General features: G+C 41.2%; 1 protein-coding gene across 1 annotated transcript in view; it reads right to left on the bottom strand.

The window, feature by feature from the left end:
- LOC311103106 (syntaxin-binding protein 6-like) overlaps positions 1–17,942 on the bottom strand; it is a 139,443-nt gene extending 121,501 nt beyond the window's left edge. Inside the window, exon 1 of the mRNA XM_084144643.1 lies at positions 17,861–17,942. The gene's annotated coding sequence lies outside the window, so the exon portion shown is untranslated. The remainder of the gene's footprint in view (positions 1–17,860) is intronic.
- Between the last annotated feature and the right edge of the window lie 399 nt (positions 17,943–18,341).

The following is an 18,341-nucleotide window of genomic DNA, read 5'->3' as shown; positions in this document are numbered from 1 at the left end:
ATCAAATAATCTCAAGCTGCCTGCGCACAGTCCACTTTCTCCTAAAAAAGTACTTTAAAGTTAGTTAAATACCGTGACTTACCAAGACATTTAGTAGAAAGAAAACAAATCTTCCGCTGGAATTGACTCCTTAGATTCCGTTTTGGAACGGAGGAGACTGATTAGTTGCTGTACTTTCGATAACACAAACACTTGCATCTTTCATAGTGAGCTAGGGAGGGACGGAGAGAGGGGAGGGGCACAGTATAAGCAGGTCGGCCACAAGGCAGACGGAGTCAGAACCATGCACTAGGCCCACTTACCATTAGGCAGAAGAGGCAACTGCCTCAGGCCTCACATTATCAAAAGGCCTCGTGAGAAAACGTTTAGCTGGGCATAATTGTAAAAAATAATACTAGTCATCTTTTTTATATATATATATAATTTTTCCGCTTGAATTTGTTATTTATTATAGTAAGGCAGAGGGGTGCTGCTTCGCTCGCTCGGATGCCTTCTCCAGTGAGATACTGTAGTTTCAGCCACTTGTGAATTGAAGGAAAGTTGGTGGGTGCACAGTGTACTGTTCAGATGCTGGAATAATTTTTGATGAACATGCGAAGGTAACCTTTTTGAAGTGATTTGTTTGACAATCAGATGAAACATCATGACTGGTTGTGTTCATGGCACATTAAAAGGTAATACATTTTTACAGTTAAATGACATGTAAAACTAGCCACTGCTTGGGGCCTCCAAATCACCCAGTCCGCCCCTGACTAGGCCTATCTATCGGCAATCAAAAGCTGTATCTTGGAATGGAATGCTGTATTTCGCAATTTCTTGGCTTGCAATGTCTCACAACTTCAGTAAAGCAGGGCCTATCATCAATGAATAGGCTAGGATATTCTACACGCAACAGAGCAAAGACTGAACACACAAAAAAAAAAAACTTTTTCTGTTAGGGATTATTCTTAACGTTAAGGATCCCAATTTCATTTAAACGTTCACACCCCTAGTGAGTGAAACGTGTTCCAGGTGATTACTTACAGTATCTAGCGTTTATACAATGGTGTCTGCACAATGTAAAAATACATACAAAAATAAAGTGGTGACAACGTTCTCCATGCTACAGATTTATTGAAGGATCTTGGCCTAAGATGAAAAATAAATAAGCGATGAAAGCATTCACTGCAAGCAGAGGTGGCATAGTTTTATCTGGAATAATGAGAACTAGCACTATTTCATACCTAGTCGCATATTTATGAACACACAAAGGTGAGAAACACTACAAATCTTATCTGAATGGTTTGGGTCGGGGTAGAACTGGGACGATAAACTGACAATTATCGACACCGACCACTTATCGCACGCTTTTTGCTGAGTGTCCTAGAGAAATGTGAAGTTTGAAATGAAATCAGTTTGCTAATATGGGTGATTGTGAATTGGACAATTGCTGGCTACAACAATCAAACTAGTAGTAGTAGTTTAAAGGGTAAAAAAAAATCACATCAATTCAGGCAATTTATCACAATATGGATTTTTTGTCCATATTGCCCCGGTTCTAGGTCAGGGCATCTTTTAGTAGGCCTACTCCTCTTACCATAAGCAGTGAGGAAATACTGTCACAGTGTAGTTTCACAAAAACGCCTTGATCCTCTTGGCAGCAATTCATCCTCCGAGATCTTTCCTCGGCCCACATTTGACTAACCTTGACCACCCTCCCTCCCTTCTTCCATCCCTTCCTCAATTCTCGTCATCTCTGCCACAGTCCACAGACATGGAATGGTTTCTTTCTTCCTTCCATGGCACATTGTTTCTCTTCCACAATAACAGCGCATTGTCTGATGCTTTCAAGAATGTCTTTCATGTGAGCTTGAATCACAGAGTGTATTCAACTGTTTGTACAGTGGGGAGAACAAGTGTTTGATACACTGCCGATTTTGCAGGTTTTCCTACTTACAAAGCATGTAGAGGTCTGTAATTTTTATCATAGGTACACTTCAACTGTGAGAGACAGAATCTAAAACAAAAATCCAGAAAATCACATTGTATGATTTTTAAATAATTAATTTGCATTTTACTGCATGACATAAGTATTTGATACATCAGAAAAGCAGAACTTAATATTTGGTACAGAAACCTGTGTTTGCAATTACAGAGATCATACGTTTCCTGTAGGTCTTGACCAGGTTTGCACACACTGCAGAAGGGATTTTGGCCCACTCCTCCATACAGACCTTCTCCAGATCCTTCAGGTTTCGGGGCTGTCGCTGGGCAACACAGACTTTCAGCTCCCTCCAAAGATTTTCTATTGGGTTCAGGTCTGGAGACTGGCTAGGCCACTCCAGGACCTTGAGATGCTTCTTACGGAGCCACTCCTTAGTTGCCCTGGCTGTGTGTTTCGGGTCATTGTCATGCTGGAAGACCCAGCCACGACCCATCTTCAATGCTCTTACTGAGGGAAGGAGGTTGTTGGCCAAGATCTTGCGATACATGGCCCCATCCATCCTCCCCTCAATACGGTGCAGTCGTCCCCTTTGCAGAAAAGCATCCCCAAAGAATGATGTTTCCACCTCCATGCTTCACGGTTGGGATGGTGTTCTTGGGGTTGTACTCATCCTTCTTCTTCCTCTAAACACGGCGAGTGGAGTTTAGACCAAAAAGCTCAATTTTTGTCTCATCAGACCACATGACCTTCTCCCATTCCTCCTCTGGATCATCCAGATGGTCATTGGCAAACTTCAGACGGGCCTGGACATGCGCTGGCTTGAGCAGGGGGACCTTGCGTGCGCTGCAGGATTTTAATCCATGATGGCATAGTGTGTTACTAATGGTTTTCTTTGAGACTGTGGTCCCAGCTCTCTTCAGGTCATTGACCAGGTCCTGCTGTGTAGTTCTGGGCTGATCCCTCACCTTCCTCATGATCATTGATGCCCCACGAGGTGAGATCTTGCATGGAGCCCCAGACCGAGGATGATTGACCGTCATCTTAAACTTCTTCCATTTTCTAATAATTGCGCCAACAGTTGTTGCCTTCTCACCAAGCTGCTTGCCTATTGTCCTGTAGCCCATCCCAGTCTTGTGCAGGTCTACCATTTTATCCCTGATGCCAAGACCAGAGAGCTGTGTAAGGACCATTGTGGAGAGGTTGGAGTCTGTTTGATTGACTGTGTGGACAGGTGTCTTTTATACAGGTAACGAGTTCAAACAGGTGCAGTTAATACAGGTAATGAGTGGGGAACAGGAGGGCTTCTCAAAGAAAAACTAACAGGTCTGTGAGAGCCGGAATTCTTACTGGTTGGTAGGTGATCAAATACTTATGTCATGCAATAAAATGCAAATTAATTACTTAAAAATCATACAATGTGATTTTCTGGATTTTTGTTTAAGATTCCATCTCTCACAGTTGAAGTGTACCTATGATAAAAATTACAGACCTCTACATGCTTTGTAAGTAGGAAAACATGTAAAATCGGCAGTGTATCAAATACTTGTTCTCCCCACTGTAGGTGCTTTAACCCTTTACACTCGTACCCGTATGAAGGTTGAAAATGGCAGATTTGGGCACTGATAAGCAGTGTTTTTCTCAAACTCATGGAGTAGCCAGTCAAATAGAAAAAGTAGCCAGCCATGCTCCCCCGGGTTAAGATATTTTTGCCAAACAAGCTCCATTTTGGTGGCCTCTGGTATATTCTAATTATAGATTGATCAGGAAATAACACTGATTAAAAAAAAATCACACTTTTACAGTGTTAGTTTCATCAGCTGTTGTACAATATGATATAAAACACAGGAAAAAAATTAATTTGACTGCACTGGGCCTTTAAAGAATCCTGTAAGAGTCTGCGGTCTTCCACAGGCTTCAAGTTTCTTTTTAAGAGACATTTTCCCAGGTATCTGCAATACAGGTATTAATGAAGAATGACGTAGGTGTTGAACATGAGCCTTGCTACACAGAAAGCAGCAGTTGACTACTCCATTGTCAACACTTTGATTAAATCAGTAGACCTACAGTACCAGTCAAAAGTTTGGACACACCTACTCATTTAAGGGTTTTTCTTTATCTTTACTATTTTCTACATTGTAGAATAAAAGTGAAGACATCAAAACTATGCAATAACACATATGGAATCATGTAGTAACCAAAAAAGTGTTAAACACATTTCTTCAAATAGCCACCCTTTGCCTTGATGACAGCTTTGCACACTCTTGGCATTCTCTCAACCAGCTTCATGAGGTAGTCACCTGGAATGCATTTCAATTAACAGGTGTGCCTTGTTAAAAGTTCGCTTGTGGAATTTATTTCCTTCTAAATGCGTTTGAGCCAATCATTTCTGTTGTGACATGGTAGGGGTGGTATACAGAAGATAGCCCTATTTGGTAAAAGACCAAGTCCATATTATGGCAAGAACAGCTCAAATAAGCAAAGAGTCCATCATTACTTTAAGACATGAAGGACAGTCAATCCGGAACATTAAGAACTTTGAACGTTTCTTCAGGTGCAGTCGCAAAAACCATCAAGCACTATGATGAAACTGGCTCTCATGAGGACCGCCACAAGAAAGTAAGACCCAGAGTTACCACTGCTGCAGGGGATAAGTTCAGTAGAGTTAACTGCACCTCAGATTAAAATCAGGCCTTCATGGTCGAATTTCTGCAAAGAAACCACTACTAAAGGACACCAATAAGAAGAAGAGACTTGATTGGGCCATGAAACACGAGCAATGGACATTAGACTGGTGGAAATCTGTGATTTGGTCTGACGAGTCCAAATTTGAGATTTTTGGTTCCAACCGCCGTGTCTTTGTGAGACGCAGAGTAGGTGAACAGATGTTCTCTGCATGTGTGGTTCCCACTGTGAAGCATGGAGGAGGTGGTGTGATGGTGCTTTGCTGGTGACACTGTCTGTGATTTATTTAGAATTCAAGGCACACTTAACCAGCATGGTTACCACAGCATTCTGCAGCGGTACACCATCCCATCTGGTTTGCGCTTAGTTGGACTATAATTTGTTTTTCAACAGGACAATGACCCAAAAACACACCTCCAGGCTGTGTAAGGGCTATTTGACCAAGAAGGAGCGTGATGGAGTGCTGCATTAGTTGAATACCGCTGTGATGTCAAGCAAGCCAAACATCAGTGAGCCAAATGTGCACTTCACATTTCCATATCATAAAACTGAAGTTATATACAGTGTCAACGTCTCTGATCACAATGTTTGATGTACAGTTCCAAGATGACATGGCGTCACACCCTGGGTTGATTTGAACAGAATGTTTGTCTATTGTGATGAAACTTTGTAGTGGAACACACCCGAATCCACTCATGACTCTTTTTTATGGGCATCAAAATTGTGATCAGTTTCTCGGAATTACCATGTGAAAGCCTTACACTAAGATTGTATTTTATAACTTAGTAATGTTGGCAATAGAATAACAAGCTTTCAAATGATGACCACCTGACCCAGATGGCGATTTATAATGGGCCATATTTGGATTGCGTCAACAACAACAGTAATTGTGTGATGGTGGGGATGCAGGGCTATGTTCCAAACAAAACAACTACAAGGTGCTTGCTCTAGTTCCTCGACGGCACAGCTAGGGGTAAAAAAAAAACAAGCACGTTTTAGTTGAAGACTCTTCTTTGAGTCATAAAAGTGCATTGAAATTACTTAGGAACTGTGCACACTTTGGAGAGGTGTGTGGCCACTTGGAGACACAAGTTAGTCCTCTCATTCAAACGCTTGTCATTTTTTTGTCTTATGTTGCACCTACCCTACATTTTCCATTATGGATTCAGTCTTGTGTCAGGTGAACTGTTGTGTCCCCAACTTTGGTTTAATAATTTTGCCATAATCTCAGAACTGTTCCCTTTCAATTGCTACCATGCTTCTGCATACATTTTCATATTTATTCTGTAAGAAACATTTAAATGTAGCCCTATCCATATAGGCCAATTCCCACGAGTGTAAAGGGTTAAGAGTGAGACAACAGCAACACTTTGAAAAGAGATTCCACATCAACACGAACACAGATGGTGCTTGTTACCCCTCATAAAATGATGTGACCGCACCGTCCACCCTGCTGGCTTGGGGCTGTCAGTGCCAACTAATGATGCATCAGCATTTACCTCAGGGGAACAGGGTGATGCTAAAAATGCCAAAACCACAAAGAAAAAAACACTAATCTTCAGTAAATTACTATTTGCTTGGGTGTCTATATTGGCTGATACTGTATACTGTTTAGATGTTGACAACAGCTATCCGTCTTATTTTGGGAAGTAGACATGCTGTGAAAAGACCTCACTGACAGATACTTGGGGATATGTTTTGTGAATAATACAGAACATGGTTGCTTTGAACTCTGAACCATTGTCAATGTTTTACAAATCTACCTTACTTGAAGACCTTTTGTAGCCATACATACTGCCATGGGTGCACAGTGGTTCTGTTTCACACACATTTTCCTCCTGAGCTCGCAAATAAACAAGCAACATCATGGACACAACAGCCCAGTCTCTTTGGCAACAATACAGAAGGAGTCTTCTTTGGCAACAATCCACCTGTGGGGCCAAATCCCTTGTGGAACACCAATCTCAGGGCATAAAATGCTACATTTTCTTAAAGGTTTTCTTCAATTACTGAAGCATGTACAGTGGGGAAAAAAAGTATTTAGTCAGCCACCAATTGTGCAAGTCCTCCCACTTAAAAAGATGAGGCCTGTAATTTTCATCATAGGTACACGTCAACTATGACAGACAAATTGAGAAACAAAAATCCAGAGAATCACATTGTAGGATTTTTTAAGTATTTGGTCACCTACAAACAAGCAAGATTTCTGGCTCTCACAGACCTGTAACTTCTTCTTTAAGAGGCTCCTCTGTCCTCCACTTGTTACCTGTATTAATGGCACCTGTTTGAACTTGTTATCAGTATAAAAGACACCTGTCCACAACCTCAAACAGTCACACAACAAACTCCACTATGGCCAAGACCAAAGAGCTGTCAAAGGACACCAGAAACAAAATTGTAGACCTGCACCAGGCTGGGAAGACTGAATCTGCAATAGGTAAGCAGCTTGGTTTGAAGAAATCAACTGTGGGAGCAATTATTAGGAAATGGAAGACATTCAAGACCACTGATAATCTCCCTCGATCTGGGGCTCCACGCAAGATCTCACCCCGTGGGGTCAAAATGATCCCAGAACCACATGGGGGGACCTAGTGAATGACCTGCAGAGAGCTGGAACCAAAGTAACAAAGCCTACCATCAGTAACACACTACGCCGCCAGGGACTCAAATCCTGCAGTGCCAGACGTGTCCCCCTGCTTAAGCCAGTACATGTCCAGGCCCGTCTGAAGTTTGCTAGAGTGCATTTGGATGATCCAGAAGAGAATTAGGAGAATGTCATATGGTCAGATGAAACCAAAATAGAACTTTTTGGTAAAAACTCAACTTGTCGTGTTTGGAGGACAAAGAATGCTGAGTTGCATCCAAAGAACACCATACCTACTGTGAAGCATGGGGGTGGAAACATCATGCTTTGGGGCTGTTTTTCTGCAAAGGGACCAGGACGACTGATCCGTGTAAAGGAAAGAATGAATGGGGCCATGTATCGTGAGATTGAGTGAAAACCTCCTTCCATCAGCAAGGGCATTGTAGATGAAATGTGGCTGGGTCTTTCAGCATGACAATGATCCCAAACACACCGCCCGGGCAACGAAGGAGTGGCTTCGTAAGAAGCATTTCAAGGTCCTGGAGTGGCCTAGCCAGTCTCCAGATCTCAACCCCATAGAAAATCTTTGGAGGGAGTTGAAAGTCTGTGTTGCCCAGCGACAGCCCCAAAACATCACTGCTCTAGAGGAGATCTGCATGGAGGAATGGGCCAAAATACCAGCAACAGTGTGTGAAAACCTTGTGAAGACTTACAGAAAACGTTTGACCTGTGTCATTGCCAACAAAGGGTATTTAACAAAGTATTGAGAAACTTTTGTTATTGACCAAATACTTATTTTCCACCATAATTTGCAAATAAATTCATTAAAAATCCTACAATGTGATTTTCTGGATTTTTTTCTTCTCATTTTGTCTGTCATAGTTGACATGTACCTATGATGAAAATTACAGGCCTCTCATCTTTTTAAGTGGGAGAACTTGCACAATTGGTGGCTGACTAAATACTTTTTATCCCCAATGTATACTTTAGAGCTGCCACTGCAACTCATTTTGTAATAGCATATCTCTGCCACAGTCCACTGAACAGAAGCACATAAACCTCTCCTCTCTCTGCACAGGGAGGACAGACAGGAGGATTGATCCATTTTACTGTGTGACTCAGCTGCAGGTGAGATTAGGGCTGCATGGTGCCAGCCAGACATGGGCCAGCCATGAATCAAGCAGCAGAAAGCACCAAAAAGTATCTCATTCTTTATAGCCTGGCACCCTGTGACAATAAACCACTTTGGAGAGGGAGCAGTAGGCTAGACAAGACCAGGCTGAATGGATAACCAGAAAAACAACAGTCAACAGAACAGAACTTTTTAAATGGTCTGCAGAAGAGCTTCCGTTAGTTTTAGCCTACAGGTAAAACAAATATGAATATTACAAGCAGTGTTTACATAGCTTCAATGGATCTTTCCCTTTAAAACAAACAAGGAACCAAACTAGCTGACATAGGGGAAAAGGAAACCTGTTATTCAAGCAATGGATCACCTAAAATGGCCCTAGCTGTTTTGGTTCTGCATCTCATTTGTGCATCCTCCAGCCAAGTGCTGGAATGGGACAGTGTGTTCCAAATGTTAAAACTTAATCGGAAACTAGCGAGTAATGTTTTTGTTCCACTCTATTCTATGAGCCACTGAAGACAGGAAACCGGCCTCGTTAGGTCAGCTATCCTCTCATTGCAAAAAAGAAAAAAAGTCTCCATACTTTCCCTTCTACCAAGCATGCCAGTAGACATTCAGGGAAGACCCAGTCAAGATCATCACAACATGTGTAAATAAATAGATAGCCTAATCATCTCCAATAGCCTATATTTTGTGGTGTACTCCAGTAGCCTAAATTATACAATAAACTACTTCATGGGAGTGTGGTGGGCATTTTGAGTTAATTGGGTTGGTGAACAGCGATGCTATAAGGAGTAGTATTAAGGAGAGCAAAATCTGAGGTGAATGAGGTTGAGGCAGCAGCCCTGCAAGGCCCCAACCTGTCAGACAGACTCAGCACTAGAGATGGGTGGTAATTGCTCATTGCAGATAAATCCTAAATGCATTTCGTTTTCCAAAGGGCTTTTTCCACCTTTGGCTCTAATACAAACTCCAGCTCAAGGCCTTTGCAGACAGTACGTCGTATTCAGTCTTTTACATGTATCACGTAACACTGTGCGACGTTACCAAATAAAATCTTGATATCAACCTGGCCAGATTGTACGATTTGCTTCAGTTCTGTCGCCACATTCTGCGATTGGCTTGTGAGGCTACATAAGCAGATGTAGACTACATCAACTGCAGCGATGTATTTGATCTGTGCATGTGCCAGCACAAGCCTCACTCTATGCTTACGCGCGAGTGAAGTGAGTTCGGAAAAACGGAAAGTATACATCTTAGAAATAGTTTTCACATATAAAGTTTGACGTACGAATTCAGAATCAAATAGGCTTCCCCAAAATAACACGGTCGTTGTGGAAGAACGTTTATTTTCATTGGCAATTTTGTGCATTTATAAAAATCCCATCAGGTAGCCTGATTTCAGATGTGTCAAGTAAACAAGATTATTAGGGAAATCGTTCTTGCAAAGCATGTCAACGTTTAAATCAAACTATTATATTAAAATCTGACTATTCACAATAATCATATTATTGTGTGCATACTCAAGTGAAGGTCGAGTTCCTATTGGTCAGTCACCAGGATCGACTCGTAACATCAGCCACACTACACGATAAAGGCTAAACATTTCTGACACTACAAGAACTTTGTCGGAGCATAAGACCTCACGTAGCAGTACTTAAAATCGGCAGACCTAGACCCTGTCATAATGAACGAGTCAAGACGTCCGACAATCGTTTAAGACCTATGAATTTTCCCACAACGAAGTACATTGAGACTGCATAATCATGGCATAAGACACATTTTACATTAGGTTTCTCTCATGCCAGTTGAGTAACACTATAGGCTAATTACCCTAGTAACAATGCTAACATCTTTTTCGACTTGTTACATAATTTGGGGCTAGCCTAGTTGCTTGACATACAATGGAGCGGTTTTTTATATTATACAAATCCAATACGCTAGCTTTAAGTAGTGACATTGTAATATTGTGGGTTGGCAAAGATACAGCAACATGCACATCTGCATGAACTAATGACCAGTAAATTGCAACACACTGTTTTTTTTTTTTATGTGGTTTTGGAGTGGGGCCAACAAGCCCTACGAAATGATAAGGTTTCCACAAGTGCTTAAAAACATGTTTTAGGGTTGGGCGGTATCCAGATTTATATCGTCATACCGTCCTTCTCTCATCACGGGATTTACGATATTACCGGCTAAGTACACAAGGGGGCACAAAAAAAAGAGCAAAAAATACCATTGGGCATCTTTCCAGAATGCTAACAAAATTACCACAAGAAATAGCGAATTTCCATGGAGGCTGCTTGCAAATATGCTAACAAAATAAACGAATCACAAAGACAGGAAATTCAGCTAAAGTTATACATATATACACTACCAGTCAAAAGTTCGGACACACCTACTCATTCAAGGTTTTTTCTTTATTTTTACTATTTTCTACATTGTAGAATAATAGATAGAAGACTATGAAATAACACATATGGAATCATGTAGTACCAAAAAAGTGTTAAACAAATCAAAATATATTTTATATTTGAGATTCTTCAAATAGCCACCCTTTGCCTTGATGACAGCTTTGCACACTTGGCATTCTCTCAACCAGCTTCATGACGTAGTCACCTGGAATGCATTTCAATTAACAGGTGTGCCTTCTTAAAAGTTAATTTATGGAATTTCTTTCCTTCTTAATGCGTTTGAGCCAATCAGTTGTGTTGTAACAAGGTAGGTGGGGTACACAGAAGATAGCCCTATTTGGTAAAAGACCAAGTCCATATTATGGCAAGAACAGGTCAAATAAGCAAAGAGAAACGACAGTGTATCATTACTTTAAGACATGAAAGTCAGTCAATATGAAATATTTCAAGAACTTTGAAAGTTTCTTCAAGTGCAGTCGCAAAAACCATCAGGCGCTATGATGAAACTGGCTCTCATGAGGACCGCCACAGGAATGGAAGATCCAGAGTTACCTCTGCTGCAGAGGATACGTTCATTACAGTTACCAGCCTCAGAATTTGCAGCCCAAATAAATGCAGCCCAAAAGTAACAGACATCTCAACATCAACTGTTCAGAGGGGACTGTGTGAATCAGGCCTTCATGGTCGAATTGCTGCAAAGAAACCACTACTAAAGGACACCAATAAGAAGAAGAGACCTGCTTGGGCCAAGAAACATGAGCAATGGACATTAGACCGGTGGAAATGTGTCCTTTGGTCTGGAGTCCAAATTGGAGATTTTTGGTTCCAACCGCTGTGTCTTTGTGAGACGCGTTGTGGGTGAACGGATGATCTCCGCATGTGTATTTCCCACCGTAAAGCATGGAGGAGGAGGTGTTATGGTGTGGGGGTGCTTTACTGGTGACACTGTCTGTGATTTATTTAGAATTCAAGGCACACTTAACCAGCATGGCTTCCACAGCATTCTGCAGCAATAAGCCATCTCATCTGGTTTGGGCTTAGTGGGACACCAGGCTGTGTAAGGGCTATTTTACCAAGAAGGAGAGTGATGGAGTGCTGCATCAGATGACCTGGCCTCCACAATACCCTGACCTCAACCCAAATTGAGATGGTTTGGGATGAGTCGAACGGCAGAGTGACGGAAAAGCTGCCAACAATTGCTCAGCATATGTGGGAACACCTTCAAGACTGTTGGAAAAGCATTCCAGGTGAAGCTGGTTGTGAGAATACCAAGAGTGTGCAAAGCTGTCATCAAGGCAAAGGGTGGCTATTTGAAGAATCTCAAATAGAAAATATATTTTGATTTGGTTAACACTTTTTTGGTTACTACATGATTCCATATGTGTTATTTCATAGTTTTGATATCTTCACTATTATTCTACAAAAAAGAAAAACCCTTGAATGAGTACGTGTGTCCAAACGTTTGACTGGTAATGTAGGTAGCTACTGAATGTAATTTGTTGAGTTTGGACATTTACAAGCGAATGTGAACGAGAGACATTGTGCAAAGGAATAAAGTTTTGATGCATGCTTGTCTGACGGAAGAACAGTACTGGCTCTGAAGCAGCATGTGTATACGCTGTGTCTGTGTGAAGTCTGGAGTCGCTAGGGCAACAGGCCTGCCTGCTCTGCTCAGAGAAGATGGAAGCAGACAGACGGCGAACAGAGAGCAGAAAAAAAACACAAGGAAATCAAAAGATAGCACTGGCAGCTGTACATATAAGTCATCCAATGGGCTTAGACTTCTCAAACACGCCAGAAAGCTTAAACAATATGGTGCCCCATCACCTTATTCAGTAAATTACTTAGCAAGTTAAACTTAGGGGTTGCGTTAATGCAGAAATCTTCATTTTTCACACAGGGAAAAAATATAAAAACGCATAAGAAATCTCTTACTGCGTTTTGTAAACGCAGATCTAAATAGCTTCTTACTGTAATTTCTGCTTGGCATCAGAGTAATTTTGTGCTTCAGTTGCACTTCTCCACTCGGATGAGAATTCACAAAAGGGCATTCTATCAGCAGACAGTGCTCTGACTGATGTGTAGCTACTAGGGGTGTAACGATCCATCTACTACATCGATGTATCGATTTATATTCCTATGATCCAACTACATCGATCTGTGCTCGGAGAGTTGGCCTTTTGGACAACATATATCGATCTAACATCGTTTTAAAATGTAATAAATCGATTGTATCGATACTAGGAAATAACCCATTGGATTTAAGCACGTCAGACTTTATATGGATGTTTTTTCTTAGCACTTTTAATGATAAAGGCTTTAAACATTACTCGATTCAGTCTGCCTATCCGTGACGTCATCGCGCCAACAGCAGCACAAAGGCGCAAAGACAACAAAACATAGCATGGCGGACGAAAGAGGAGAAGCCGACGAGCGAGAAATTATCAAGCCACCATTGCGGTCCTTACAAGAAACAGGAATCTAGGAAACTTCACCTGCACTGTCCAGTATCCAGGTATTTATTTCAGTCACACTGGTTGAATTTTTGGCTAAAAGGTTACTGAATCGATTTCAAGTCACTGAATCGTTTCGGATCGTATCGTTCTAAATGAACCAATATCGTCCTTGAATCGTATCGACAACCACGAATCGTGATACAAATTGAATCGTTGTTAAAACGAATTGTTACACCCCTAGTAGCTACTTTTCTCAGTGTAGCCAGCCTACATTACGAAATGTAGCTGGCTACATTCTTTCCATGATAAACATTAGAAATATGATGACCATGCATCATTTTTGCAAAAAATAAATAACTTTTTTATTGTAAGCTCATTTACTTGTGTAGCTGCCAGCCAAATAGCGTTGCACTTCTATTGTCATCTGATGAAAATGAAGCTATTTTCTGCCGAGTGTGTTGCACCAATGTATTTTCTGTGAAGGAAAACTATAGTTGCACGTCCCTGATCACTCTATTGAAGCAGGTGAAATGAAGAACGTGATCTGCTTTATCGCCTAACGTATTGCACAAGTTGACTGCAGGTATTTACTTAAAAAGTAGCTACAAATATTAAAAAGTATTGATAAACTTTAAAGAAATAGTTTAAATGGTATTGACGGTTTAAAAAAAACATCCCGTGGCTATTTCCAAATACCCCGGTATACGGTATACCGTCCAAGCCTACTATGTTTTACATTCTCCTTATTGTAATGTTCCATAGGGTCATCCTGTGTGGTACCCAATTGTATTTGAAGTGAAAATGTAGCAAATATCTAGAGAGATGAAGAAGTCAAGGTACAGAAGCACACTGTACTACCCCCCTTTTCAAATCAGCGGTCTGAGAGTTGCATTGTTACTCCTACACAATAGCATCTGGCCATCAGCTCTGTAAATATTATGTTTTTCCTTGTGGAAAAGCAAACCACCTCCCATTACTGCTTTCAACACAAGAGTTTCATATGAACAGGACATCCTGGGTTTTTTTAAACCACAAAGTAAAATACAAGCATACGATGAAGAGTCAAATTACTTTCCCTTTGTTTGGGGGTGGTATCAACCAACTGTCATACACATCAAATCCAACACATATGGCTTTCTCAATAGCCTGACGTTGATATTTGATATCAAGTTCAACCAACAGTTAATGTCTTAATATACAGATGAGCAAATAACAATGAACTTCAGGTTATGAAAATATAGTTCTTATAATAAAGCATCTGTATATGAAACTAGCATGATGCACATGCATTACAATTATTTGCGGGTAAACAATCAATAAGGGAAATACTATTTAATGAGATATTGTCCCATTGTACAATACAGGTGCATGCAGCTGCAGAATACCCGCATTATGCAGTATAGCCTAACTGAAATATTTTCCATGCCATTCCATATACACTATGTATACAGTTGAAGTCGGAAGTTTACATACACCTTTGCCAAATACATTTAAACTCAGTTTTTCACAATTCCTGACATTTAATCCTAGTATAGATTCCCTGTCGTAGGTCAGTTAGGATCACCACTTTATTTTAAGAATGTGAAATGTCAGAATAATATTAGAGAGAATGATTTATGTCAGCTTTTATTTATTTCATCACACTCCCAGTGGGTCAGAAGTTTACATACACTCAATTAGTATTTGGTAGCATTGCCTTTAAATTGTTTAACTTGGGTGAAAAGTTTAGGGTAGCCTTCCACAAGCTTCCCACAATAAGTTGGGTGAATTTTGGCCCATTCCTCCTGACAGAGCTGGTGTAACTGAGTCAGGTTTGTAGGCCTCCTTGCTCGCACACGCTTTTTCAGTTCTGCCCACACATTTTCTATAGGATTGAGGTCAGGGCTTTGTGATGGCCACTCCAATACCTTCACTTTGTTGTCCTTAAGCCATTTTGCCACAACTTTGGAAGTATGCTTGGGGTCATTGTCCATTTGGAAGACCCATTTGCGACCAAGCTTTAACTTCCTGACTGATGTCTTGAGATGTTGCTTCAATATATCCACATAATTTTCCTTCCTCATGATGCCATCTATTTTGTGAAGTGCACCAGTCCTTCCTGCAGCAAAGCACCCCCACAGCATGATGCTGCCACCCCAGTGCTTCACGGTTGGGATGGTGTTCTTCGGCTTGCAAGCATCCCCTTTATACTCCAAACATAACGATGGTCATTATGGCCAAACTGTTCTATTTTTGTTTCATCAGACCAGAGGACATTTCTCAAAAAAGTACGATCTTTGTCCCCATGTGCAGTTGCAAACCGTAGTCTGGCTTTTTTATGGCGGTTTTGGAGCAGTGGCTTCTTCCTTGCTGAGCGGCCTTTCAGGTTATGTCGATATAGGAGTCGTTTTACTGTGGATATAGATCTTTTTGTACCTGTTTCTTCCAGCATCTTCACAAGGTCCTTTGCTGTTGTTCTGGGATTGATTTGCACTTTTTGCACCAAAGTACGTTCATCTCTAGGAGACAGAACACGTCTCCTTCCTGAGCGGTATGACAGCTGCATGGTCCCATGGTGTTTATACTTGAGTACTATTGTTTTTACAGATGAACGTGGTACCTTCAGGCGTATGGAAATTGCTCCCAAGGATGAACCAGACTTGTGGAGGTCTACAATTTTTTGAAGGTAGGCCTTGAAATACATCCCCAGTTACACCTCCAATTGACTCAAATTATGTCAATTAGCCTATCAGAAGCTTCTAAAGCCATGACATCATTTTCTGGAATTTTCCAAGCTGTTTAAAGGCACAGTCAACTTAGTGTATGCAAACTTCTGACTCACTGGAATTGTGATACAGTGAATTATAAGTAAAATAATCTGTCTGTAAACAATTGTTGGAAAAATGTAGTGTCATGCACAGAGTAGATGTCCTAAACGACTTGCCAAAACTATATTCTGTTAACAAGAAATTTGTGGAGTGGTTGAAAAACTAGTTTTAATGACTCCAACCTAAGTGTATGTAAACTTCCGACTTCAACTGTACACACAAGTATGTGGACACCCCTTCAAATTAGGGGATTAGGCTATTTCAGCCACACCCGTTGCTGACAGGTGTATAAAATCGAGCACACAGCCATGCAATCTACATAGACAAACATTGGCAGTAGAATGGCCCGTACTGAAGAGATAAGTGACCTTCAAAGTGGCACAGTCATAGGATGCCACCTTTCCAACAAGTCAGTTCGTCAAATTTCTGCCCTGCTAGAGCTGCTCCGATTAACTGTAAGTGCTGTTATTGTGGAAGTCTAGGAGCAACAACGGCTCAGCCACAAAGTCGTAGGCCACACAAGCTTACAGAATGGGCACGCTGAGTGCTGAAGCGTGTAAAAATCGTCTGTCATCGGTTGCAACACTCACTACCGAGTTCAAACTACCTCTGGAAGCAAAGTCAGCACAAGAACTGTTCGTCAGGAGCTTCATGAAAAGGGTTTGGTGGAGGAGGAATAATGGTCAGGGGCTGTTTTTCATGATTCGGGTTAGGCCCCTTAGTTCCAGTGAAGGGAAATCTTAACGCTACAGCATACAATGACATTCTAGACAATTCTGTGCTTCCAACTTTGTGGCAACAGTTTGGGGAAGGCCCTTTCCTGTTTCAGCATGTCAATGCCCCCGTGCACAAAGCGTGGTCCATACAGAAATGGTTTGTTGAGGTCGGTGTGGAAGAACATGACTGGCCTGCACAGAGCCCATGTCAACCCCATCAAACAACTTTGGGATGAATTGGAACGCTGACTAGGAGCCAGGCCTAATCACCCAACATCAGTGTCCCACCTCACTAATGCTCCTGGCTGAATTGAAGCAAGTCCCCACAGCAATGTTCCAACATCTAGTGGAAAGCCTTCCCAGAAGAGTGGAGGCTGTTATAGCAGCAAAGGGGGGACCAACTCAATATTAATGCCCATGATTTTGGAATGAGATTTTCGACGAGAAGTTGTCCACATACTTTTGGTCATGTAGTGTAGCTTGTGACAAAAGCCTCCGTTTCAGAAAATGAAATAAGATCGCAGGCTATTTGAAGGTTGAACAATGATGTATTTTAGCTGGTGTTCAAAACACCAGCTCAAGCTTCACCTTCAATTGTGAGCATGGAAAATCTGACTTCAAAATTAGGTATTTCGAAGCCGTATTTTACAAGAGTCTACTGCTGTGTATAATTGGAACAGACTTCACTTTGACAGTGAGACATTCAATGAAATAAAATTAGTCTCAGCCTTCATAAAACCCTAAATACTATTTACTAGAATAAAGAACTATAATACAGCTATTTATTTGGCATAAGATTTTGTCTTCAAATCCTGAATAATCCATTGAATGAATAATTTGACGTGTGCAATAGTTCGTAAACACATTTTTAGCCTTTAACAGTAGCAAGTTATGGGATATATTTTGCTGATTCTTGCAACAGACACCGTGGAGACCGAGCTACACGCGCCGCCTGTAACCTGACTGAAAATGTTGGCGCGAGCGCAGAGGACTCCGAGCTCAAATGTCAACAGTTGGACGAAAGTAAATCTAAAACGTAGATAAATTATCACAGCATTTGAACTTGCTATAATGTGTACGTCAAATTAGTATCCTATGAAAAACCGAGAGTAAATAGAACAGATCAAAGGAATTCGCAAGTAACTCACCACTTCTCGTTTGGCGACTGTTCCACGTGTGGCTCAAGACAAGTGTCAAAGCCTCAGCAAAGGTTATCACCGTGAGTCCATTAACTTTCACTTGCCCAGTCGTTCCTGTTATCTAATCAAATTAAAATGTATCATGTCGTTTTTGACATGGAAGTAGCCTAATTTCGCTCAACAGTCGTATTTCAAAGAAAGACAGAGCTTCTCTATCGCTCGGGGAGCTACTCGCACAACTGCTGTCTCGATACAAAAGCAACAGCAGGTTCTCAGCAAGTCTTCCAAGCCTCCAGTCACGTGGAGTAGGCGCTACATATATGCAATGTTAATTTTATTTGACTCTCCTCCAACATAACATGCAAACAAATGTTTGATGATAGGGATTTAAAGTTGAACTTTGAATGAGATTTCTTGCTATTTTCTTCCATATTTCCTTGCTTTGCTTAATATCAAATCTGATATATTGGCAGTGGCTAGGCCTATGCAT

Source organism: Coregonus lavaretus, assembly GCF_964263955.1.
Source record: "Coregonus lavaretus genome assembly, chromosome: 27".
NCBI classification, from domain to species: domain Eukaryota; kingdom Metazoa; phylum Chordata; class Actinopteri; order Salmoniformes; family Salmonidae; genus Coregonus; species Coregonus lavaretus.
Note: the sequence above shows the minus strand (reverse complement) of the source record. Positions and strands in the feature narration are given on the sequence as shown.